The sequence below is a fragment of the Cyanistes caeruleus genome, chromosome 25 (genome assembly GCF_971803275.1).
Source record: "Cyanistes caeruleus chromosome 25, bCyaCae1.hap1.1, whole genome shotgun sequence".
Lineage (NCBI taxonomy): Eukaryota > Metazoa > Chordata > Aves > Passeriformes > Paridae > Cyanistes > Cyanistes caeruleus.
In genome coordinates, this window is record NC_141725.1 from 1,066,894 (window position 1) to 1,094,142 (window position 27,249).

Genomic DNA, 27,249 nt, shown 5'->3' on the forward strand with positions numbered 1-27,249 from the left:
TCGAGGTGTGGTGAAAAGAAGAGAGAGTTTATTTTTCCTCCCAGGATTTATAGGCTTCTGACCATGGCCAAGGATTGGATGGTCAGGATAACACTTTCTCACTGCACTGGCCATGAGAGATGCCCATCACAAGACGTGTAACAGAAAGAATGTACACGTATCTATGTTTACAGTTACTGTCCTGGGAAACTCCTTAGAAAACTATGTTAGCAAGTTCAGAAGCTGAATTTTCAGGGCGACATCTCACCCTTTTTGGTTTAACAAAAAGAAAAGTGAACAAAGAAACTAGCAACATTATAAACAATCAAAAGGATAAGTAATAGGAAAATACAATACTCCATACAATCAGAAGGCTATAATTTCAGGGTGATATCTCACCCTTTCATTATTACAAAAAAAAAAACCAACAAAAAACCCCAGAAAAACAACAGAAACTCAAAAAATAAATTAAACAAATGTCCAGCATCAACACCTGCTTGTGGATGGCGCTCAATTTGGTCACGGAGGCAGAATCCATGGCCAAATTGAAAGGTGCCTGGGAAAACTTATGAAATGCTATGACAGCAGCCTGTAATTCCATCAATTGGGCTGATCCAGCCTCATGACTCTCTAAAACCTGCCACTCAGATCCATCCTTCCAGGTAGCAATGGCATTTCCAATGTTTTCATTGGCCAATGATACCGGTGGAATGCAAATCTGGAGTGGCAATGAAAAAAAACAGTGACATCAATGGAAAGGTTAATGTAATATACTTGAGGAGCAGAAACTGCTCCCAGAACCTCCTCCAGCATCTACTGTGCCTCTGGGGTCAGTGTCAGAAGTGACTTTAAAATCAGAGTCTCCCTTTAATAGACCAAACAAGGGAGACAGTTGTGTTGTGGTCAGTCCCATATAGGGACACAACCATGTAAAAGTCCATTAATATCTGGACATCATTCATGCAGTGTCTGCACTGAATGCAAAAAAAAATAATTGCACCTCCAAATGTGGGACTCTTTGTCCCAAAAATTATTTTGACCCTCAAATAATTTCAAGGAGGTTGTTTCTGGAGTCACTTGCAGCTCCATATCATCGGCAAATGCCGGCAAATTTTTGCAGGCCTTATGGCAAAATCTCCACTGATATCTCTGTGTGGGCTCAGCATTAATGACAGCTGGCACCAAAAAGGCAAATTTCAGTCTGTCATCGGGATGCAAAGGAATTGTAAAGAACAATCCTTCAGATCCTCAATGAGGACTAGCCAATCAGCAGGAAGCATGGCAGGTGAAGGCATGCTAGCCTGCAACATCCCCATGCTTTCCATCATAGCATGAACTTTCTGGAGGTATTGTAGCAACCTCCATTTCCCAGACTTCTTCTTGATACAGAAAACAGGAATGTCCCAGGGACTGGTTGAAACTCCAGATCACTGTGATCCAGCTGTTCTTGCATCAAGTCACGGATGGTGACTAGTCTATCATGAGAGAAGACAACAGAAAATGATGAACAAAGAGTCAGTCTCAAGTTCTTCTTTGCGTAGAATGTGTCAGCATCGGGTCCAAGGGTCACTCTGGGGGCCTGTCAGCAAACCTGACAATCGTGATGTCCATGCCAGTGTAAAAAACCCGCGGAAGCTAATCTCTGACAGCATCTCACCAAGGATGGACAGGGTGCAGACCCATTCAGGATGATCCCTGGCTGTCAGAACAGCAGTCCAGTGACCCAGGGAGGTCCAGGGAACCTGAAGCCACCATCTCCCCGCAGCTGGGTCTCAGCTCTGCGAACATAAAACTCAAAAGGCACAAGGTGAGCAAATCCGGGTCCCGCAGGGATAGGAACAGGAGGGGTGAGTGTGGAACCCATGGCAGAAATGCACCCCAGGAACTCCAAATCAGCATCCCCTAGGTGAACAATGATGCCTTGAGCAGTGATATTCAACCACAAGAAGAGCACTCACGCCCTCACCCATCGGACCAAAGCATTCAGGAGCACATGGAATGCCTGATATGCTCAGCTGCACAGTCATTTTACAGGAGGACAAAGTCCACAGTCCAGCTGAAGAAGCTCCAGCAGCCTGGGACCCTCTGCCTGTGGAGGCCACCGGCTTCGTCCCCATGGCATCACCACTGGAGCCAGTGGTAAACAGCGCAGGACCTTGGTCTGCCACGGCCGCAGGAGGCAACAGGGGAGGGCTGGCTCCAGCTGCAGGCTCGGGCAATGCCCAGGAACTTGAGGTGGGGTGAATTGGAGCCAGCTTGGCATGGCCCGCTCCCAGCACGGGTGGGAACCGAGGCGCCGGTAGAGGCACAACCTGCGAAGCCGTGGCACCATCCTGCTCTGCTGCCAGGGAACAACCTGGGCTCGCAGGAGGGGAATCCCGCAGCATGGGGCTGGCAGAACCCGGCCCGGCATCTGCACCACCCGCAGCACCCATCCCCACGCCCCACGAATCCGGCACGGGGGGAGCAGCGTTCAGAACTGCCCCTAACAGTGGTTCCTCAGGGGCGAAAGGTCCAAAAAGCGGCGCTGACTGCTCCTCCACTGGAACAGCGTGCATGGCCGCCGGCACGGGGCCCGGGCCCGTCCCATCCACCACTGCGGGCAGGGCACGGTCCAGCCACAGCAGGGACATGGGACTGACCCTGAGGTATCCCCCAGAGGCGGCGGTGCCCCCTGTTCAAGCACCCCCCCATCGGTCTGTGCCAGGAGGGCACATGAAGGAGGTGACCCCGCCTCAGGCTTACACCGCCAGGGCGCTGGCCAAGGCAGGGTTACACCCCCCGGGTCCACAGCACCCCCGACCGCCCATTGGCAAGGATCCAACCCCGCCTCAGGCCTACACCGCCGGGGCACCGGCCAAGCCAGGGTTACACCCCCTGGGTCCGTGGCGCCCCCTTTCAACCCACTGGGGGCCCCGGCGATCCTGGGGGAGCCGACCTCGGGACCCGACCTCAGAACGCCGCCGCACCTTTGCCAGATCCCCAGCAGCCAGAGCAGCCAAGGCTCATAATTGAGCAGCAGAGCCTCGAGCAGGGAATTGCCTAAAGCATCCCAACCTGACTTCGAAAGCATGGCCTCAACCACAGGGAAAAACCCCTCAGTTCTCCCATACTCACACAATTGCTGAAAATCAGCATACGAAACATCAATCCCTCTCTGATCAAACACCGCACGCCATATTTCCATAACCAGGCCCTCTGTAAGAGAGATCCCAAAACCAGCCATAGCCACAGGCTAGATAGTACCGTGTAACCGTCACGTGCAAGACACATCAAGGTCACCAGATTTCGTCGCTGAAGATGAATAGATCACACGGACACAGGTCGAGGTGTGGTGAAAAGAAGAGAAAGTTTATTTTTCCTCCCAGGATTTGTAGGCTTCTGACCACAGCCAGGGATTGGATGGTCAGGATAACACTTTCTCACTGCACTGGCCATGAGAAATGCCCATCACAAGACGTGGAACAGAAAGAATGTACACAGATCTATGTTTACAGTTACTGTCCTGGGAAACTCCTTAGAAAACTATGTTAGCAAGCTCAGAAGCTGAGTTTTCAGGGCAACAGTGGGAGAACTGCATGATGGCACAGGAGGATTTGCCCCATCTGTTGAGGGTTAGGTGACCTTTTTTGTTGTTGTTCTGGCCTGCCCGTGGAATTTTTACCCATTAGTTGCGGAGACAACCTAACCGTGGGTACTCAGTGGGTGCTCGACAAAGGACAAAGAGTGACCGGGCCCAGGGAGGGGAAGGGGGCAGGAAAGGAGGGTAGGGACAGTTTTTGGCTGGCTTTCTTCAGCTTCAGGGAAAAGACATTCGTTTTCTGGGTCACAGAGCTTCTGCAGTAGAGAGAAGGGAATTTCGGCATCACCCAGACGGAGCTGCTGCTTCTTCTCCTTCTTCCCTCTTTGTTGGTGGCCTCGCACACCCTGTCCTGCCGGGACGTGTGGCAGTGCCAGCCACCGCCACGGAGCTGCTGATCCACCTCATCCACTGGCCCGGGATCTCAGCTCATCCCTGCTGATCCACCTCAGCCACTGGCCCAGGATCTCAGCTCATCCCTGCTGTTTCCAGCCGACTGTTCCTCGGAGCCCTGCAGGAGCACCGGGACTGCCCGAGGGGTTTGTGAAACAAAGCCTCTCCTCCATCCCGTCTCAGCCGAGAAGGCTGTCACGGGGTCCCTGGTTCTGTTTTCTTGTTAATGCTGTAGTTATTGTTGTTTGTTTGCCTGGTTATACTAGTAAAGAACTGTTATTCCTATCCCCAGATCTCTGCCTGAAAGCCCCTTGATTTCAAAATTATAATAATTTGGAGGGAGGGGGGGGCCTACATTCTTTCATCCCAAGGGGGGCTCCTGCCTTCCCTAGCAGACACCTGTCTTCTAGAACCAAGACAACATCCAATCTTGTTGAAGAAGCTGGAGTGATGGACATCCTGATGGCACCACTTCTGATGGAGACCAACTGATGGTCTCTCCAGAGGCTAATGATAAGAGGATGCAGAGGATGTCCAGTCTTATATCTTCCTGTTAAATGTTTTCTTAATGATCTGTCAGTGTCACCTCCCTGTCCTGTGTATATGTGAATGGAAAGGACAAGATGCAATCTGGGCAGGGGTACCACGGCTTTAAAATAACTCACAATAATTGAAAATGTTACTAAAAACACTTATTCATAACAGGAATTTGCCTAGTATATGCTTAAATTGGTTAGGATTTGAAAGTGCAGTTTTTCTAGAGAAAAACTACAACAACACAGGATTTGGCAAGCTGCCATTCAGCTTTTGTAGCACTTTTCATAAACATCAAGTCCAATCTTTTAACTAAAATCCAAAATCCAAATTGGTATATATGCATGTCGTGGTTTTAAACCACTAACTAAGAAAATTACTTACTTCTTCCTGTGAGGTATGGATTAGAATAAGAGCAAAACAGGCATACAACTTAAAAGGGAAAAAAAAGAAAGTTTATTGACAAACCACAATAATAAGAACACCAGAATAAACTTCCAGAAAAACCTTTCCATCCCCTATCTACCCACTATTCCCCTGTTCACATGACAACAGAGACAAAAACTCTGGAACTCTGATGGTTAAAACAGTCCCAATTCTTGTTAGTCTTTTTAGCAGTCTTTATAGAGAAACAGAAATTTCTTCCTGTTAATTTATGGAGTTTCTCACAAGAAAACTATTTTTGTTATAGTTTTCTATTGCCCTAATGTTAGCTGCTCAGAGCTGCTATTATTAGAGTTCACTCCTCCCATTTTCACATCACTCTGAAGTATGTATGGGCCATGCGTCTAGAGATAGCATTTTTAAGGATAAGTTATTCAAAGGCAAAAAAAAAAAGTCTTCTTCATCTGTTTCTGTGAGCTTCACCAGAAAACAGTTTTCTCATTGCCTCTCAGGGCTTCAAATCTCTCAACAGTTTTCTCATTGGCTCTCAAGGCTTTTAATCTCCCAGCACTTCACTATACTATAATTACTCTTTACTCAAATTTACACTTTGAACACTATTCCTCTCTAGATCCTATATCATGAATTAAAGGAGTTCTTTTCAGGACTTCATTGTCCATCTTCATAGTTTTAACAGGGAGATATTTCAGCTTAATTAAAGCATCTTCTTAATTCTCTACCTTTCTTGAAGCTTCTTTTCTTTCTTGTCACTGGTAGTTTATAAAGTCTCTTTTCATGTTGATACCTCTCTCTCTCTCTGGATAAAAAGATTAATCCGCAAGTCTCATCTGGGTAATGAAAGAGTTAACATCTTGCCCAGGCTTTTGTAGATGGTTCGGAGATCTCTGCCGAACAGGAGCTGGAGCTGTCTGTGATGGAAAGTTCCTCATGGCTGCTCTGGAGCGTGTGGTCGCTGTTCCAACCCGCTGCAAGTCCAGGGCCTCTCTCTTTCTTCACTGGGCAGTTTCTAGTGAATTAGTTACAGCAAAACCTGCAGCCGAGCCAGAGATCGGCTCGGCCCGGCCCGGGCCCGAGGAAAACCTTCCCCAGGCCCCCCCCATCTCCCGGCCGGGAGACGGGGCAGGCCCGGCCCCATCCCCGCCCGGCCGCATGGCCTGGGCAGGGACGGGAGGCCTGGAGCTCCGCCACCCTCCACAGCCAGAAAACAAAGAGAACCCAGAGAGCTCTGCTTTTACATTTTAAGGTAGGGTTCACAAGTTGATCCCACTTTTCAATGGCCTAAACTGCTGTCAATTCCCAGCAATGACCGATAATTGGTCAGGAGAAAAGACTCCAAGCACTTCCCAGCAACTCCAACTCCCTTAAAGGTAAAGTAACTCCATGACAGGGGGGACAGAGAGTTTACTCACTGATAAATCCTAAAGAAGTTAAAACGATTGTTAAAGCAATTTCAGAAAAAAGGTTTAATTCTGCCATGGTCACCTCTCTTATTGATGGTCTTTTTGGAGGTGACGACCTGCTCCCTTTTGATATAAAACATACTTGCAGATTGCAGGGATGATTGTTTTTAAACAAGATTGGGAAGACAACTGTGCCAGATACCTAGCCCAAATAACTGGGACACACCATCTGCTACACGGCTCCAGTGTGCCGCGGTTAATGGGCACAGACCCAGCCATGGTTACATCTCAGGCACAAGCCCAGGCTATGCGGGCCCACGAAGTTATGACAACCACTCGTGCGGCCAGAGAAGCTATTCGCTCGGCCTCTAGAGTTATTGCTAAGCCATCACCATGGGCTACCATAAAGCAAAACGAAAGTGAGAGCTTTGCACAATTTGTAGACCGCCTTCAGGCAGCTGTTGACTCCTCAACCCTGCCCCCAGAGGCAAAAGACCCAGTCATGGCAGACTGCTTGCGTCAACAATGCAATTCGACAACCAAGGAAATCCTCCGATCATTACCGGCAGGGTCAAATATCGCAGACGTGATTAAGCATGTCGCGAGGGAGGAACGTGTAGCCCCAGTTCAAACTGCAGTGTGCACAGCAATCGCTAACGCGATGGCGTGTTTCAAATGCGACCAGGCAGGTCATGTTGCTGCAAATTGCCCCAAAGTAGGGGGGGCTCTAGCAGCGCCCACCTCACAGCAAACCGATGTAAAGGGTCGTGCTGGGCTTGTGGGAAAAAGGGGCACCTTGCCAGAGAATGCAGATCCAAGGCTCAGGGAAACGGGAGAGGGAGAGGACAGCAGGGTTGCACACAGTCCTCTCCCACTTGTGTTGCAAGGCGGCCCAGTTATGCCAATCCTGCAAGAACCGAGGTGCTCCCAAATCCATTACCCCCACGAGAGGCGACCACTTTCATGACTCAGCCGGTTACTCAGCCAACCCTGCCTTACCTGCCTCAGGGGCAGCAGGGATCACACTAGGGGGACATGACCCCAGGGTGGCCCTGGCAGTAAGGTGTGACAACCCGCTGGTGGTATGGGGGATCTGCTCCCTTTATGATACCTCAGGTGATCAAAGTATCCCCTCTGGATCTATCAGTGTTCCTTTTCTAATGGATACAGGGGCAGATGTCACAGTCATTCCAGAGACAAATTGGCCTCCACTCTGGAAACTAGAGGATGCCCCCATGGTAGGCAGGGTTGGAGGGCTGTCATGGGCTCGGAGAAGCGCACAGCTAATAGCCATTACACTCCACACAGAAAAAGGGCCAGAGAAAACTATTGCCCTCTTCCCGTATGTCGTGACAGGAATCCCAGCCCTGCTAGGGAGAGACGCCCTTGCCTTGCTAAAAGCCAGGGTGACAAATTTACCCTAAGGGCCACTGCCGTGTACCTGCTGCCACAAATCAGGCTTTCTTGGAAATCATCCGACCCGGTGTGGGTCAAGCAGTGGCCCCTGTCCAAGCCTTGGTTAGATGCCCTTCTTGAGTTAGTTAACCATGAATTAAAACAAGGTCACATAGAGCCATCTACTAGCCCGTGGAATACTCCTGTTTTCGTAATCCCTAAACGATCCAGAGAAGGGTTTCGCCTCTTCCACGATTTACGTGAAGTAAATAAGAAAATTCAACCCATGGGACCTGTTCAAACACTGTTACCATGAACTCTATGGTGCCAGAGGGCCAACCCTGTGCTGTTCTTGATATCAAAGACTGTTTCTTTTCTATACCCTTACATGAAGAAGACAGAGAGTGGTTTGCTTTCTCAGTGGTGTTTCCAAACAGCCAGCGCCCCAACCTACGCTTCCAGTGGAAAGTGCTGCCTCAGGGGATGGTCAGCTCACCTACAATCTGCCAAATCACAGTCGATCAAGCACTAGCACCGATCCGTCATAGCAATTCGACTGCGACCATCATCCAGTACATGGACGACATCCTGATTGCTGCACCCTCAGGAGGTCAGGTAGACCAGTTAGTGTCAACAATCACAGAGACTCTAAAAGCAAATGGCTTTGAAATTGCGAGTGCAAAACTAAAAAAGGGGCCATGTGTAACCTTTTTGGGGGTGGGGATCACAGACTCTTACATATCCCCTCCCCAGATAAAGATCTGTCGGGACATCAAAACGCTCCATGACGTGGAGCAGCTGGTGGGATCCCTGCAATGGCTCCGCAACATCGTCTTAATCCCACCCGAGAAGATGGCCCCCCTGTATGATCTCCTGAGAGGGAAAAATCCATGGGAACACAAAGCCCTGACAGCAGAAGCAATGAACTCTCTTGACTTTATGGAACAGCAAGTATCTGTAAAGTTCTCTCGCCAGGTGGAAGCCCCAGGTACCACTCGATCTGTACGTGCACGTCACAAAGGGAGGAGGGGTAGGAGCACTAGCTCAAGGCCCCCCAGAAAAAGCTTACCCAATACTAGGATAGTCCTGGGAAAACAGACACGTGCATTTTCCCCAGGAGCTGAATACCTCAGCAGCCTCATTATGAAAGGCAGAAAACTTGCCCTGAGACATCTTGGCATTGAACCAGCCAGAATATTCTTGCCTTTCCACAAGCAACTCTCTACACAGTCAACAGTGATGTCAGAATACCTGCCAACAGCCCTGGTCGGATTCAGTGGAGAGATTCAGTATTCTGCAAAGCCCCCTTGGACTCAGATGCTGGCTGTTATCAACATGGACCTACCACAAAAGGTCACGGACCGGCCGCCAGGACCAACAGTCTTCACAGACACATCCTCGACAACCTCCACTGCAGCTGCAGTGTGGCAATCAGAGGACGAGTGGCACTGTGTCAAAGTGACTGATTGTACACTCTCAGTCCAGCAACTGGAAGTAGCAGCTGTGGTACTGGCATGTGAACTGTTCCCAACAGAGCATCTTAACATTGTAACTGATTCAATGTTTGTAGCCGAGCTTTGCCTGGCTATCTCAAGACCCAGCATATCGACATCTACAGCAGCTCTAATGCTGGAAGAAGCGCTCTCCTCTCGAAAAGGTACCATATCAGTCATCCATGTTAACAGCCACAACCCGATCAAAGGGTTCTTCCAAGTCGGCAACGACAAAGCAGATGCTGCCGCAAAAGGATTGTGGACTCTACAAGAAGCTCGTCAGCTACACGAAGCCCTGCACATCGGAGCCAAAGCACTAGCAAAGAGATGTGAAATCTCAGTTGCTGATGCAAAACGTGTGGTAGCTTCATGCCCCCACTGCCAAAAGGCATTGCTGTGGTCCTGTGGAATCAACCCTAGAGGCCTAAAAGCCTCAGAGATATGGCAAACAGACTTTGCATTGTGCCAGCTGTTGAAACCCTGAGCATGGCTTGCAGTAACAGTAGATACCTACAGCGGAATAATTGTAGGCACGCAGCACCTGAAAACCAACTCCAAAGTAACTATCCAGCATTGGCTAACAGCCATGGCTTGGCTCGGCATCCCTAAGCAAATCAAAACAGACAATGGTGCAAATTTTATCTCAAAGCCGAGCCAGGAATTCGCCTCCAAATGGGGCATCACGCTAGTGCAAGGCATCCCGTACAATAGCACAGGACAAGCCATCGTTGAGTGAGCAAACCAGACCTTGAAAGCCAAGCTAGAAGTGTTAGCAAAAACAGAAGGCTTTAACAATTCCATTCCCCAGGCAGACCAGTGCGCTTGCTAGCAACTGCACTGTTAGCACTGAACCAGTTCCCTAGGGGAGATGAAACAAACAGTCCCTCCGAAAAACACTAGGCCACTCGAGCTCTGGAAGAGGGCCTGCAGGTCATAATCAGAAATGAGTTAGGAGAGTGGGAGCAAGGTTGGAGATTTGTACTCACAGGGCGAGGGTACACTGCAGTTAAAAGAGATGGTAAAGTGGTGTCCACTTAAGTCAATAAAAACAGGCCTTCAAAATGAAACTGACAAGAACTCTGAAGTTTTGTTTGCAGGACTGGATCATTGGGCGCCCGCGTGATGTATCTGCTTCAGTGCTGGAAGGAGGCGATGAACCACCAGACAACCTGAAGATGCCCAAAACTCCTGAGCCTGTAAAACCCAAGCGGCAATGACTTCGGTGTGTAATCTTGCTTTTAGGACTTGTTAGCAGCGAGCAGGTTAGTGTAGAACATAACACACATCAACCATTCAGGTGGATCTTACGCCGTGCCTCGAACGAGGTGATTAAAGAGGTAGTCACAGCAGGCACCCCAAGGTTCTTTGTGCTCATTCGAGACATTTTCCCTGGTATAGTAACTCATAACATCCACCCTCGCTTTGAGCTGTACCAGTCATACTGGTGCCCAGCCTCTAACCCAGGCAAAGACTACTGCCACCAACCAGGGTATTGGTTTTGTGGCTATTGGGGGTGCGAAACAATAGTCCTGAGTAACAGGTGGGCACCACCAAAAGCAGACGAGTTTCTGAAAGTAACCTGGGGTCCAGCAGGCTGTATGCGTCCCAGTTTCAACTCCATAGGGCAAGTGTTTTATTACTTTTATGATGACCAATCTAAAGTCTGTCATCAAATGATCATGCAGGTCCTGCAGCCAGCAGATGTGGGCTGGACCACCAGAAGAATGTGGTCAGTATTCTTGCACAAACCTGGTAAAAATCCCGGTGAAGTAGTACAAATTATCCGACTCCCAGTCATGACACCTGAAGCAATTAGCCCCAACCTTGTAGTACAGGCTGAGAACCCATGATCTAATAGTCTGTACCCGCTGCATAAGCGAGAAGCTTCTCCCCAAAGATCTGAAGCCACTGCTTTTGATTTGCTCTATCGAATGTTAGATGCCACCTTTTTACCTCTAAATCAATCCAACCCCAATGCCACAGAATCCTGCTGGCTGTGTTATGACACACAGCCCCCTTTCTATGAGGCTGTGGCCCTTGACAACCGGCCAATGTGGTCTAACACTGAGGCCCCAGTCCAGTGTTGCAGTGAGTCACCTTCTCACACAATCACCATCAGCCACGTGACCGGGTGAGGTTTTGCGTAGGCAAAGCCACTGTTGTTGACAAAAAAGTCTGTGCGACCACTGTGCAGGTGGACAGGTCCAAGAAATGGGCAATCACCCCCTTGTCTGGCATGTGGGTTTGCAACGGCAGTGGGCTAAGGCCTTGCATCTATACCCAAAGCTTTAACTCCTCTGCTGACTTTTGTGTATTAGCTGTTATCATCCCCAGGGTCCTATATCACTCCGGAGAAGAAGTGAACCAGTATCTTGAGCGAGCAGGCCGCCTTCAGAAAAGAGAGCTGCTGACAGAACTGTCAATAGCAATGCTGCTCGGCTTGGGAGCGACCGGAGCAGCCACGGGTGTCTCCACCCTGGTAACCCAGAGTCAGAGTCTCTCTCAGCTACAGATGACTGTAGATGAAGATCTGCAGAGAACTGAGAAATCCATATCCTTTCTAGAAAAATCAGTGTCCTCACTCTCTGAAGTTGTTTTGCAGAACAGGCGAGGTCTCGACCTTCTGTTCATGCAGCAAGGAGGCCTCTGCATCGCCCTGAAAGAAGAGTGCTGCTTCTACACTGACCACACCGGAGTAGTGAGAGACACCATGGTAGAGCTATGAGACAGGCTATCTCAAAGGAAGGCAGAGAGAGAAGCTCAGCAAAGCTTGTTCCAGTCCTGGTTTGACCAGTCTCCGTGACTGACCACCCTGGTGTCTACCCTAATTGGGCCAGTTGTGATGATCTTACTTGTGATAATCTTTGGACCATGTATTTTAAATAAGCTTGTGTCCTTTGTTAAGAGCTGACTAGAAAGAGTTAACATTCTGTTTATAGAAAGGCAACAGATGCTCTAAAAATACACTTGGTCACCACATGTGCCTTATGCTTACTAATGAAAAACTGCGGTGTCTATTTTATAAGTTTTTAGCCTTTTAGTTAAGTATAGTGTACCCTATACTTTACTCAAGTTTATAATATCTACTTTTAAAACTTTTTATAATATAGATAAATTAGACAAAATATTTAGAGATAGATATATAGAAAATAACATTAAAACTTTTTAAGACTAATACACCTTATATTCTAGCAAATTTGATTAGGGATAAAGAGGGGGGAATATGTAGAGGCAGGGCCTGGAGGCTCGGAAGATATCAGGATGTAACGGAAAGATAGTAACCCCCACCCCTCCTCTTTAGTATGGTAATGCCTCCTGCAATTAGCCAATAGCACCTAGCTGTGATGAAAGCAGGTGGGAGTAACACAGTGACCCTAGGTTATAAAATGTCAGATTCTCCAGCAATAAACTCCATTTCCGCCATCCATCACATTGATGTCTGTGTGAAATGGACCGAGTGGCCTGGGTGTTGGTCACCGTGCTGTTCCTGAACCAGGGTGTCTGCCTTGCTTAAAAGACAACACACCTCACCTTGCTGAACTGTCTTTCTTAGTATGTAGCCATTCACACCAGCATTTGAGTCATGCAAACTATCCCACCACATCTCTGTAACTGCAATGGGACCATGGCCCTGTGACTGCACACAGCTCACTAATACTCCCTGTTTGTTCCCCATGCTGTGTTCATTGCTCTGCAGGCAGTTCAGAGGTAATGGAGCAGGCAACCTTCCCAGCAGAGGTCCAAGAGAATACACCACAGCCGTACACAGCCCTGAGGTGGTTGGCCTTCTGCTCTCATCTTGGGAGGCCACAAATGAACATTTGCCACTACTCTGGGGGTCCTGGCTTATTCTTGGACATGATGCTGGAAGCACCCCCAAGTCCTTCAGTTTAAAGCCCAGCTGTCCAAGATGTCCAGCCTGATGTCAGGTTCCCTGACCTCTTCCAAACATGTGGATTCCATCCTTTCCTAACAGGCTGTAGTCAAATGCCCATGATGGCACCAGCCACAAAGCCAGAAATTAATTTGCATTGTACATCTATTTTTGGCTATCCCCTTTCCTCTTATGGGTAAAATGAAGGAAAAGATTACTTGGGCACCAATATTTTTTACTTGGGCCCCCAGGGCTTTATAATCTTTCTTGATTTTGCCCAGGTTCTGGATGTGCAATTTGTGCCACATGGAAGAGCAGCAGTGGAGACCAGTCTGTGCTCTTGAGAGGTTGTGGCACCCTCTCAACCATATCTCAGACCTCAGCTGCCAGAAGGTGGGCTACCTCACATAGCTCTCTGCTGAAGGTTTCGTGGTCCCTTAACAGTCACTCACTGTGAGCACTCATCTCTTTTACAGTGTTCCCTGTGTTCCTCTGGTACAGTTTCTCCTTGCAGACCTTGCTCATGGGTGTCTAGAGCTGATAAAGTGCCAATTCTGGGTCTGGTGTGATGCTGGAGGGTAGAGACTGAAGTAGAACTCTATTTTTGTGGGTCACCAGCTCTGAGGTGCCTCATCCTCAGTGCCTGCCAGAGGAACATGGTTCTGAAAACACCTGTCCACACCCATCTTAGCTCCTCTAATACTGCATAGCCTTTTAACTCTTTCCTGTTCCTGATCATATAACAGATCATCCAACCTGTGCACACCTTATGAAGGTATTTACCTTTTCTCCAGGAGAAAGGTCTGGGTATTTGTTGCAACTCACCACCTGTACCTGTACTGAAGTCTCCTTCCTTACCAGCTGTATGTGTGAAGCCTTCCCTTGGGAAGGTCCATGCCTGCTGGACAACAGTTGACTGGAGGATCTGGTGAGAAAGCATGTCTGAGAAAGAATGCACTGCTCTCCTCCTCTTGCAGAGGGCAGCTTCCCCTACAGCAAAATAATCTGGAGTTGCCCACCAGGTGGCAGGTGAACTTGTCCCCAGGGTTTGTGCTGCTAGCAGGTGTGAGGACAAGTACAGCCATAGATTTGTGTGATGTATGAAGGTGAGAGACACAAGCTAGGTGAAAGTGAATCTACTTTATTTATGAAGCTTGCCAAATTTACATCCTTAGCCCAAAAGCTATTTTTGACTGCAAGCTTAAAACTAATCACAGTTCTACAATAAATCTGTATTCTTGGCATTTATTAACAATCTATTATTCTTTCCAGAGTCACAAGTCAGTAGGGCAGAAAAAACATTTTGTTTCAGATTTCTTCATGTTCTGGTTGAAGCGGTTTCTTGTTCACCTTGTGTAGTTTGTTCAAACCCCTGATGTTGCTGCTGCTGTTCTTTCTGTAACCCTTTCCTTGCCCCAACAGACATAACTGCCCCGCTGACATAACTTCATTGGCTCCAGCAGCATACAGTGAGCCAATTTCTCCTAAGTGCTGGCAAATCCTACAGGCTGAAAGGAGGAGATATTGCTCAGAGAGTCTTGATGCTGACATGCATACAGACAAATAACACCAAAGTAATTTTATTGCAAGCATTCCCAAAATATCTCTGTTCCTGGAACCTCTGACAACATGAGTTGCAACTGGAGGAATTCTGACCAAAGAGAAAGGGTTGGTTCAGACCCTTGAGAGAGATGCAGCTCTCTGCAAAGAGAGAGCTCCAGAGACATAATGAGATCTCTGCCCTGGGAAACCCTACACAGCTCAGCCAAACAAGGTCCAAAGACAGCAAACGTAGCCCTCAGGTTAACCCAGCTCTGAGCAGCTGGTTGCCACAGAAACCTCCTCAGATTCCTTCTAACCTCAATCCTTCTGTGAGTATGAACTAACAAGTTCTCCTAGAAAAGCCTTTTCTTACTCCATTCCATTCATCACAGTCATATTTTGAAATGTCCCAGGACCCAGACAGAACCAAAAGTGTATTTTTTTCCATTCAGACAGTACCAGTGGAGATGTGAAGATGGAAATACTCTCATCAACACTGAAAAATGCTACCCATCCCTCTTAATCCAGATAGATCCAGATCTGTTCGGGGGTACTGACTTCAGGAAGGAGGGTGCAATTAGGAGATGTGAGAGCTAGGAAGTACCATTCCAACAGCCTCACTTCCCAGCTACCTTTCTCAGGCTTAAATTCAATATCATCCTTCTTTTTAACAACTTCTGTAGAGACCCCCCCATGGCCCATCCTCCTGTGTCCATCACCTTCACCTCCCAGTAATGTCTCCCTGAAGGTGAAGCCTTCACAGCCCAGCATGCAGCAGCATGGGTTAAATCTCTCAGGGATGTCAGGGATGTCCTGTTGTGTGTCACCTTGTTTCACACCTTTGCCATCATCAAACAGGACAAAGTTCCTGTGGGCTGTGTCTGGATCCAGAATCATGTTCACTGCAGCTGAGATGGAACCAATACATCAAGGCAGAGCTCACCCCAGGGGAGCTCTTGGCTGGAGTTGCCTAAGGAAGAAGCAGGGTGGGAGTGAGAGCTGGCAGATTGTGGCAGGGGAAGGTGCACAGGATCACAATATTGGTTCAATGAACAGAAAAAGATGCAGAGAAATGAGAAGATTGTCAGCAGACCTTCAGGCTGAAGACTCTAGATGGGTGAAATGTGAGGACACAGCTCACTGAGGACCAGGACTCTCCAGATTTGCCTGAAACTGGAGCATGCACCAAATGTACAAGGAATTTGGGTGTTACACTTCCTTTGCTAAAGGGAGATTGGCAGAACCACCCCTGGTACCCCTAACAGCCTGCAATAGGGGAACTGCCAGGGAGGGAGAATAAAGCAAGGAAAATGATTCAGCACCCTGAAAAAACAAATTGTAATTACCTTCTTCTATAGGCACTGCATATCTTCTCCATGCTTTTTAAAAACAAACAAGCAAGCAAACAAAAAAAAAAAAAAAACAACCCACAGGTGAAAGCTAATCAAACACACTTGTACTGGATTAACTCAGGGTAATGATATGCCAGTGTTGCTGCTCATTTTCTGAGTTGTTATCTTTGTGAAAGTCAGTGTGTTGCTTCAAAACTTTTGTGTCTGACTATGTGAAAGGGCTCCATCCATTTTCTACAAATACAACCATGCTGCCAGTCCTGATTCAGATGTATGATTCAGACATACATTTATGATCAGTTTGTACTTTGAAAACTGAAGGCATTTTCTTCTCAGTATAGAATAATTACAGGGAACAGTGTAAAGCCACACAGAGACCAATGGAAAGTAACTTCTGAAACAAGTTCTGTATTTGCAACCTCTTCCTTTCCCAAAGGGAAAACCAAAACCAGGGCACACATCCAAAACTCAGATGAGATAAAGGCCCAGCTGAGAAGTCTCTCACGTTAGAAAGAGAATGATACCGAGCTCTTTGGCTTGCTTCTCTGAAAAAGAAGGTAAACCAGCACAGGTAGGTTGTGGGATATTGATTTGGATATACCCTGTGTCCCCTTCCCTGTAACCACCTGCATGTGCCCCAGGGTGGGTTTCTGCCACAGCTCAGCCATCCAAAGCCTTGTCCCACCCCCATCCTGGACCTCTGCTCTTTCAGGAATGGTGCAGTTTGTCCTGTGCAAATCTGGGGCTGGAAATGTTCTTTCAGAGGTCCCTCACTTCCAAGGGGACTAGGACACTCCCAATCTGCTGGCATCACCACTGCTGCCACCCATTCCCAGCCCCAGACATCATCTCCAGTCATCTCAAATTCTTGATTTTCAAATTAATCCTCCTTCCCTCCAACCCCAACCACTTTTCTGGTTACTTTACACTTTTAAAGTGAAAAAACCAAACCCACCACCCCAGAGAGACTCTGTAAATAATTCTTTGTAAGGAAGAGGAGATGACTCACTGATTTCTGCACTGCAGTCCCCTGAACAAGGAACACACATGCAAGTGTGGCATAGCCCCTTCCCTGGGACTCCCACCCCACTAAACCCCAGGACAGGTCAGGACCATCAGGACCCCGCTGTCCTGACTGCACAGGCTGTGATGGAGGGGGCAGATACACTGGCTTGTGCTCCAATTGCAAGGACAGATGACCTGTATTTAGTTTCCCCACATAATTTTTTCCCCCCTTCATTGGCACCAATTTACCAAGAGTTAATTTGTAATAGCCAAAGCAGTATTCCTGACGAATTCTATGAGCAAGTAAACAAACAAGCAAACTTGCTTGCTCTTCAAGTTAAGTTTTTTTAAATTTAGATTGAACAATCTGTATTTATGTAGGAGATGTCTTAAAAGTTCAGGTTTCTGTAATTTTCCCTTAAAAAAAAAAAAAAACTGTTCAGAATTTCAATACTTAAATTAAAGGAGTGTCAGAAAGCATTGACAGCTACCCAGGGGAAAAATCTAATGACTGGGGTGAATTTTCACATGATTACAAGGCCAGAGGATGGCAAAGGAAAATATCTGCCTAAAAGGAACATCTGGACAGAATGTGAGTATGAATGAAAAAGCCTGGAATTTTTCACAGAGCATTTCACCAAGGAAACAGGGAGTGAGACTTACAAAGTCCTGCTGCTTGTGTCGCTGGAAAACAAAACCAGACCAGAGTATCACCACCAAACTGGTGCATTTTTCCCATGATAGGCTTGTTGGGGTAGGGAGGAAGCTGAAATTGATCATGAAAGAAAAGCTTCAGCCCAGAAACTCCTTGGGGCCTTTCTTCTCAAGACTTTTGGGATCTCACCCACCCACCCTAACCCCACCATGCGCAGAGATCAGCACCACCCTGCTGGAGACCCGAGACTGGGCTCCAGTTCTAGGGCAGCTGTGAAGGGGCAGGTTTGCCTCAACAAGGGAGACACAAGGTTAAATGCCACCTGCAGAAGTACACAACTGCCCTAAGCCTGAGCTCTGCAGTGCTGAGAAATCTGAGTCCTCTGCAAAACAAAATGTGCTACCTCAAAACATCCTCTGGCCTTGGGAAGGAAGAACCTTGAGTGTTGCTAAAGGACATGAAATGATTCACATGACCACTCTCAGTGTCAGAACAAAAACCCGTCACTTTATTCTCTGATTCCAGTATTTATAGATTCTCAACAATGACCAGGGATTGGATAATTAAGCTACCACCTTCCCAAGCACACTGGTCATGTGAAATGTCCATCAAAAGATGCTTCTTAAAAGGAATGTGATAAACAACTTATGTTTACAGGACTTTCATGGGAAAGTAACTAAAACTATGAAAACATTATCAGAAGCTTTAATTTTCAGGGTGACACTTGAGAGCACTTTGAAGAGCAAAGCTCACTGTTGGTACATCTCTTCACACTTTCTGTGGTTCTGCAATGATTGTCTGTCACAGGTATTGTCATGGTACAGCTGGCCTGGAGTGAACACAGTGAATCTGACCATAACACAAATCCAATTCAGCTAGCCTACTTCATGTCTGAACATGTCCCTGGATACATTATAGGGGACCCTCAGCCAGCCCCATCCAAGCTGAGAAGAAAGCACATGACTGACTGGTCAAGAAGCAGGGCAGGGAGAGAGATCTCAGCCAATGGCTGTAAAGCCCAGGAGATTTGAATTAAGTATTTAAGTGAGCTCTGAATAATAAACGAGGCTGCTGTCTCATGAGCACTTGGAGTATGAGTGTGGATTTTCATCTCCTCACCCACGACCACCGCATTACAATTGTTCTTAAAATTAGAAAATTGATTCATTCAAATTAATTGCATAATTGTATGTATCCAAGTAATTTCCATCCCAAATGTGCCCCAGAAATGCAACCCATGAATTCTTCCATTTGAAGAATTCTCCAATTTCTGGAAAATGGAAAGTAAAACTTCCCTATTTTTTTCTGATGCTTTCCCATAAAGAAAAGAAAGAAATGCAAAAAATTTTAAAAATCATCTCTCCCAACAAGCACTGAATAACCCCCAGCAGGTTACAATCACCCACATGGCAGAAGAGCTGCAGAGTCTAGATGCGCCTCAGTGCCCACATGACCCACCAGCCCCATCTTCCCTGAGTAAGAAAAAGAGGATTTCAGTTTCCTTCAATCCTCTGTATCACCTCCCATCAGAGTCAGAAGGAAAGGAGGCCCTTTCCTTGGGTGGTGCCAGACCACCCAAAAGTGTCAGTTTCTTTACAGGGCAAGGTGAATTATTGCTGCATTTCCATGATGGGGCAGAGGAGTGAATTATGTGGCTCTACTGCCAACTTCATTCCTTGCCTTCTTGCTAGAAAAGAAGCCTTTCTTTTGCTGACAGAAGTCAAAGGTCCCTGGGTCTTTAAGTTCCCTGGCACCAAATGTGTGCCCCAGTTATCGGGACAAGACCCTGGTTCCATCTGGGTGTTTCTCAACCCCTCGCATCAGTTAGGACCAGAGGTGGCTTAGCAGGACAGCTGAGCTCCACCCCAGTTCCTGCCCCAGGATGGTACCTTTCATCTTAAACAGATAAACAGATAAACAGGATATAAAGGAAAGCAGCCAATCATCCAAGAATGGGCATCATGGAAAAAAGGATCTGAAGAATGAAATCCCTGAAAGAGAGGTTACTCTGAGACTAGCAATGGGAAGGAGATTATTTCTATTTCATACATGGTCATTCCATCTGAATCCCATTGAGAATGAAAATCAGCTCCTCACTATACTCCAAAAACTGGCAAAAAATGACAAAAAGTACCCCCACATTTTGGCAATCAAGCACTTGTCTGAGGCTGATGACATTTTGTCTGTATTTTTGAGGATTTTCAAATGCAAGATGGATTTCTAACCACATTATTTCTAGTTACATCATGGTTTCTCCTTTTTTAGAAAAAACACAAACATTGTATTTCATTAGTCAATAGGGGATCAGAAATAGGGTAACATGTACACAGCAGCACTCCAGTGCAAGACAGTACCACCAGGAGAAAGATAATGACACCTCAGGAAAATAAAATCTCCAAGTCTTGTTCATTCCCAAAGTATAAGAGGAACAAAACAGAATGGAAAAGCATGTGCTGCTGCAGTGCATTTTGATGTATGGTTAGTCCAGATCACCATTGCATGTCTGCTCTGTTTCCAGCCCCAAATCAATTATCCAGTGAAAAAGGAGCTTTCCTGTGGCACAAGGGAAAATTAAAAATACATTCATTATCTGCAGGTGCTAAAATGAGACACAAGGATTTATTTCTCATACTAAACCTGTAGGACAGGATTTCACAGTGGGAGAGACTAAGGGCATGGATTGGTTTTCCCTTTTTCATTTAGTTCCAGTGTTTTTTTCAGCCAGGTGTCTGCAGAAACTCTGCCACACTGAGGGCTGTTCCTTTTCCCCCCCACCCTGCACTTCCTGATGGAAGTGATAGATTTAGGAGCACAGCTGCACGAGCCCCACCAAAACCACAGTTGTTTGCACACAGAAATGGAAATGGAATGGAAATGGAAATGTTGAGCCCACTGCTGGGCCAATGCCCTGGGGGGTTCTGCTGAGCACAGCTCCCCATGATGCCCTGTGCTCAGCTGAGCTGATCTGTAAAAGGCTGACCCCTGCTCCAGTCTGTGTGGGACGTGCTGCAGCAAAAGGGGAGCTCCTGGGTCACACCCCTGGTGAGGTGATGCTGCTCTCTACTGCAAAGAGCCCATTTTCATCCAGGGCAGTGTCTTCCCAGTGGGATGGGAGCTGCCACCCACAGGAATCTTGCCACAGCGCCTGAGGCCATGGGCACCAGCTGGCTGAGCTACAGGACACCTGGATCTCCCCAGCCTCATAGCACTCTAGTACGATGAGCGGGGCAGAGCCACTGGCTGCGGGAACAGAGACCCCAGGTGAGCCTCCAGGCTGTTGGATATTGGGAGATGTGATGGTTTGGCTGTTTCTCTCCCTGACAAGGACAAACTTTGACACAGACAAATCAATGATTTTTTTTCAGACAAGTGTCACCTGGAGTCAGGACATTTCTTGCAATCTCCTTCACATAACATAGAGATCTGTTCTGGAGGCCAGTTCTGCAGCAAAATAAACCACAGGCCTGGATATTAAAATATAAATGCACAAATTATAACATCCTTCCTTTATTACCCAATGCCTAATTTTTTCTTACACCTTCTTATATGAAGAAAACAATAGCAAGAACACCTCTGAAGGAGGAAGCATATCTCACGAGCTCCTTATGGCCACTTGGTGGGTAATTCAACTTCTCTGAGACAATCTTGGTATTTTCAAACATAGGACTGAAGAAAACCTTATTTCCAAAGCAGCCACCTCAAACTACTTCTGGACAGGAGGACAGGGAAAAAGAGCACTGTCTCCAAGTAAGTAAATTAGAAGTACCAGGGACACGAACTATAGACCTGTCACCTGGAACTTCACTGCAGCCTCGTCATAAGCTGAGCCATGTTGAACAAAATGGGTGTAATTCCTTCTGTCAGAGAGCTGAACATGAAAAATTTTATAGTGTGTGCTGCCCTGGGGCAGGCCATCCTTCAGCAGCTTGGTGCACCCTCAGTGCTGAAGCATCTGCTCCCCATACTGGTTCTGGCCTGCCTTGTATCACAGAATCACAGAATGACCAGGTTGGAAGAGACCTCAAGATCATCAAATCCAACCCATGCCTTAATACCTCAACTAAACCATGGCAGAGTGCCATTCCCAGTCTTTTTTTAAACTCCTCCAGAGATGGTGATCCCACCACCTCCCCAGGCAGACCATTCCAGTGTTTTATCACTCTTTCCGTGAAGAACTTTTTCCTAACATCCAACCTAAATTTCCCTTGGTGCAGCTTAAAGCTGTGTCCTCTTGTTCTGTCAGTTGCTGTCTGGTGAAAGAGACTGACCCCCACCTGACTAAAACCACCTTTCAGGAGGTTGTAGAGAGTGATAAGGTCACCCCTGAGTGTCCTTTCCTCCAGGCTTAACAGCCCCAGCTCCCTCAGTCGTTCTTCATAGGGCTTGTGTTCCAAGCCCCTCACCAGCCTCGTTGTCTCCTCTGGACATGCTCAAGTGTCTCAATGTCCTTCCTGAACTGAAGGGCCCAGAACTGGACACAGCACTCGAGGTGCGGCCTCACCAGTGCTGAATACAGTGGAAGAATGATCTCCCTGCTCTTGCTGGCTACACCATTCCTGATCCAGGCCAGGAGCCATTGGCCTTCTTGGCCACCAGGGCACTCTGGTGGCTCATGTTCAGCTGCTGTCACCAGCACCCTCAGGTCCCTTTCTACCTGGGCACTGTCTGTCCACACTGTCCCCAGCCTGTAGTGTTGCAGGTGATTATTGCAGTCAAAATGCAGGACTCGACACTTGGACTTATTCATCCTGTTCATCCCACTGGACTTTCCCAACCATCCAAATGTTCCAGGTCTCTCTGCAGAGCCCTCCTCCCTTCCAACAGATCAACACACGCTCCCAGCTTAGTGTCATCTGCAAATTTACTAATGAAGGACTCAATACCCTCATCCATGTGATCAATAAAAATATTGAACAGGACTGGCCCCAGTACAGACCCCTGAGGAACACCACTGGTGCCTGGCCCCCAGCTGGATGCAGCACCATTCACCACCACTCTCTGGGCCTGGTCACCCAGCCAGTTCCTAACCCAGCAAAGAGTGCTCCTGTCCAAGCTGAGGGCTGCAGCTTTTCCAGGGAATGCTGTGGGAGACAGTGTCAAAGGCCTTGCTGAAGTCCAAATAGACAACACCCACAGCCTTTCCACCATCCACCAGGCAGGTCACCTGGTCATAAAAAGGAGATTAGGTTGGTCAAACATGACCTACCTCTCCTAAACCCGTGTTGGCTGGGTCTGATGCCCTGGCCATCCTGTAAGTGCTGCATGATGGCACTCAGTATAAACTGCTCCATTACCTTACCAGGTACTGAGGTCAGGCTGACTGGCCTATAATTACTAGGATCCTCCTTCCCACCCTTTTTGTGAATGGGTGTCACATTGACCAGCTTCCAGTCATCTGGAACCTCACCAGTGAGCCAGGACTGCTGGTAAATGATAGAGAGCGGCTTTGCAAGCTCATCCACCCTGGGATGGATCCCATCTGGTCCCATAGATTTATGAACATACAAGCAGCTCAGCAGTTCTCTGGCTGCCTCCTCTTGGATAACAGAAGGACTATTCTGCTCCCTGCCACCATCTACCAACCCAGGAGGACAGTTGTCCTGAAGGCAAGCAGCTTTCCCACTAAAGACTGAGGCAAAGAAGGCATTAAGCACTTCTGCCTTCTCCTCACCTGCAGTTACTAACTTCCCTCCCTTATCCAATAAAGAACAAAGGTTTGTCTTACCCTTCCTTTTACCATTAATATATTTATAAAAACATTTTTTATTGTCTTTTACAGAAGTCACCATTTTAAGTCAAACTGAGCTTTGGCCTCTCTAATTTTTTTTCCTACATGATCTAGCAGCCCCCTTAAATACTTCCTGAGAGACCTGACTCTTCCAAAGATGATACATACTTTTTTTGTTCATAAGTTCCTCCAAAACCTCCTTGCTCATCCAGGTTGGACAGGGCATGGCAAGGCTGTAGTGATGCACAAAAGGTGAGAACTGTTCTCAAAACCAGGTCACCTTTGTATCCTGTGCGTGCTGCTCTGGGGAGAAGCTGCAGGGCAGCACAACGTTCTTGCCCTTGGCCATGGTGATGGGGTTGGGGTGTCCCCTCATGTTGAGCAGAGCTGGAGGAAGAAGAGAGAGCTGTGAGTTTGCCGTGGCACTTGAGCTGAGGCACAGCAGATGCTGCTCAGCACTGTTTGTGTGCTGTCAGGCCAGGTGTCTTGGGGTGATTTTACAATGATACCTTATTTCCCAATTATCTGCTTTATGCCCAGAAATGTCTGTGGGATCTTTAAGCTGAACCAGGGGCAGGACCAGAGCCTGAGAGCCCCAGGATTTTGGTTTTTTGTTTTGGTTTTTTGTTTATTTTTTTGGTTTTTTCTTGCCCTGGCCTGGAGGCTTTTCATTGGTAGCTTTTTGTTTTATTTGTTTTTTTTCCTTGAACTGTTTTGATTTATTTTGTCCTTTGGCCCAAGGAGCCCGCAGGGGTACCCCTGGCTGGTCCAAGCCCCAGAAAGAGCAGTGAAAGAAGGGACACCAACTTTGCCTGCTGTGAGGAGAAGATCCACACCAGAAATCCAACAGGTTCCCAGCCACTTTGTGAACTCTTTTCTCCCTGCTTCCCAGAGACAAAGAAGGGCAGCCACCATCTTTGCCTCTCAGCAAGGTGGGGATGGGGTGTAAGGTTCAATTTTCTTTTCTCACCTGTGCTTTTTGGGTATCTTGCTTTGTTAATAGTTTTACTTTTTTTTCACTTTCATCCCCTGGTATCCATTTCTCGCATTGGCAGAAGAGAGTTATTGAAGCCCTTTCCCTCTAGAGAAAGCACCCATTCCAGGGTGTTTCCTCCTGAAATCTGTCTCCAAAACTGAGACACCAGGTCACCGTGCTGGCAGTGTCCCCATGCCAGGCAGAAGAGGTGCTGAGGGGAGCTGGGAGAGGGACCCTACCCTGCAGCATTGGCAGTGGGCTGGGGCCAGGCCACCACTCCTTCCTCTGCTTCCCTGTCCAATGCTGCCAGGAGCGTTCTTCAAACCCCTGGTTCTCAAGGGGATAAGTGGTGCCCATGCAGCTCAGGGCAGGCAGAAAGCAGGACAAGGAATTATGGAAGTAGCTGGAAGGTTTCTGGGAGGTTGGCTAGAGCAAGTGACAACTTGGCTACAAATAAAATTCAAATATCCTTATATCTTCTCATCCTTTACAAAGATTTATTAAAAAGCTAGAAATGTCTCAGCTACTCTTGGCATCTTTGAAAATTTTAAAGGAAAAGGCTTATAATAAACTGGCCACTGAGCTCACTGAGAAAATGGTTCTGGTTGAAGGGAAACAAAAGCAAATTAACTTCTTTGACAAGATCACTTTTGAGTTAAGTGCTCTGCTGCATCCTTTGCCAGGGCTGCCTTGAAGAAGCTTCAGGTCAGCAATATAAAAAAAAGACACCAGGACAAGTTTGTTGTTGCTGGCTTTTTTCCTTTATTGATCTGGTTTTCCTAAGGGTCCAACACACCCTGGCACAATAAATGGGAACCTGCAGGAAATAAGAAAAGCAGGGAGGGAAATGACAGCAAATTATAATCAATTCTTTGGTATCATCTAATCTTTACCCAGGTTCAGTGAAGTTCCAACACCTGTGCTGCCATGGCTGGACGGATGCACCAGGATCCAGAGGGATGCTGGTGTTCCCAGAAGTGGAGAAGGTTTATGGAAACGGCCTGACCCTGCTCTGAGCTCTGCTGTTCACAGGGAGCTGCTGCACTGGCAGCCAGGAAGATACTCAGGCTGGAAGCTGTGCCACAGAGATCAGCAGGATCCACAGGATTCTTACCTAGTGCTGCTCATGAACTTGGAAAACTAAACTGTAAATGACAAAAGCCAGCAGAGAGTAGAGGAGCTAGGAACAGGAGAGCATCCTCTTTACTGGAGCACCACCTGGAGATGAGGAAGGAGAGGGAAAGGGCAAAAGGGAGGAAAACCAAAGGAAGATTAAAAAAAAAAGAAAGGCAGAATTCACTTTTAAAGGATTCGTTGCTGAAACCAGCCCCTTTTTGTAAAGCCTAGTGAAGAACCTCAGATGCCAAAGGTTGAAATTGATTTTCCATCTTCAGCCTGACGTTGATTAGTGTTTTATACAAAGTACCAGACTGGTATAAAAAGCTGTGGGGATTTTCCAGGGGAAAGCAAAGGACAGCCTGCTCTGGCTTTTTTGATCCAGCATTAAGAAAGAGAAAAACAAGTACAGAATGAGAAGGAGAAGTCTTGAGCAATTCAGGATTCAATCCATACACCTCAGAGAGTGGGAAGTGATCTTGGACCAGGGGAAGCAAAATACCCAAAACACTGATCCTAGGCCCAGACAGGACAGGATGTGACCCTGCTCTGCTCTCACATCCCCCTTTTTGCCCACTGACTTGGTTCCCCTTTGCTAACAAGAGGAGGAAACCACGGGCAGTTCTGATAGACGCCAGAGGGTGATTTCCATCTGCAGATTCCCAAAAAATGCCACGCAGCTGGAGGCCCTGAGCTCTTTTCTGCACTCTGAGCTGGAGGAGGAGCTGCTCGGCCATCACCCAGAACCTCGGGGAGATCCCCTGGTCCCAGCTAAGTCTTTCCCTGCCTGAAAAGGAAAAAAAAATGTCACCTGTTTCCTCCTGTGCTGCCTCTGCTTCAAAATGAAAGTTGCTGAGTAATTTGGGGAATTTTGGTAATGCTTTTGCTTTGGATATGCCCTTCTGGCAGCATGCACAGACACACCCTTGCTGCAGAGACTCTCCAGGGCTGGACGTGACAGCCTCCTCCCACAGCGCTGCCTGGACTGGCAGCAGTTTGCACATCCCTGGCATTAGCCTGGAGGCAGTGGGAAGGAGGGAGGCAATGGAACTGGGATTCACACCCAGAGGCAGTGCCACAGTGGCAGCAAAGCCCAGCAGTAGCATAAAAATTGCTTGAAAGCAATTCCCTGCTGAGAGGTGAGGCCATCGAGGATGGATGCTTTGGGGAAATCTGCTGCCCTGAGAGAGGTGAACGCAGTGCCTGTGGAGCCCAGCTAGGTGCAGCACCCTCTCAGCCCAGCCAGGCATGGGACACCTGCTGGGTGTCCAGAGAGAGACCTGATCAGGGACCTGGCCAAAAGGGGTTACAAGGAAAATACGGAAGCAAAAATGAAATTGTACAGACAGACAGACCTGGACAACTGTCCTGGTTTGAAAGACAGGTGTCTGCCAAGGAAGGTGGGAACCTCCCTTGCAATGGGAAAATGTGATCACCTTCCTGCCAAGTTATTATAACTTTGGAATCAAAGGGCTTTCAGACAAAGATATGGGAAAAGGAATACCAGTTCTTTAGCAGTATGTATGTGTGCATAACAAGGCAAACAAACAACCACAGCAGCAGCAACAAACAGAACCTCAGACCAAATCCCAGCCAGAACCACAGCCCCGGTCCCAGCCGGAACCTCAGACCCGGTCCCAGCCAGAACCTCAGACCTGTCCCGGCCAGAACCACAGACCCGGTTCCAGCCAGAACCTCAGACCCGGTCCCGGCCAGAACCTCAGACCCGGTCCCAGCCAGAACCTCAGACCCGGTCCCGGCCAGAACCTCGGACCCGCTCCCGGCCAGAACCTCAGACCCGGTCCCGGCCAGAACCACAGAC

At 47.7% G+C, this 27,249-nt stretch overlaps 1 long non-coding RNA gene and 1 pseudogene across 5 annotated transcripts in view; one reads left to right on the plus strand and one right to left on the minus strand.

Moving 5' to 3' along the window:
- On the plus strand, window positions 1-14,301 carry LOC147649316 (uncharacterized). Of its 4 annotated transcripts, XR_015279210.1 has the most exons (3): window positions 1-9,343; window positions 10,277-10,401; window positions 10,865-14,301. It is a non-coding gene; the product is annotated as an uncharacterized LOC147649316 (long non-coding RNA). The 4 variants fall into 4 exon arrangements; XR_015279207.1 differs by having other exon boundaries at window positions 10,277-14,301; XR_015279208.1 differs by having other exon boundaries at window positions 1-8,296; window positions 10,277-14,301.
- LOC147649317 (butyrophilin subfamily 1 member A1-like) overlaps window positions 4,923-27,249 on the minus strand; it is a 25,728-nt pseudogene continuing 3,401 nt past the window's right edge. The window contains exon 2 of the transcript XR_015279206.1: window positions 4,923-27,218. The product of XR_015279206.1 is annotated as a butyrophilin subfamily 1 member A1-like (transcript). The remainder of the gene's footprint in view (window positions 27,219-27,249) is intronic.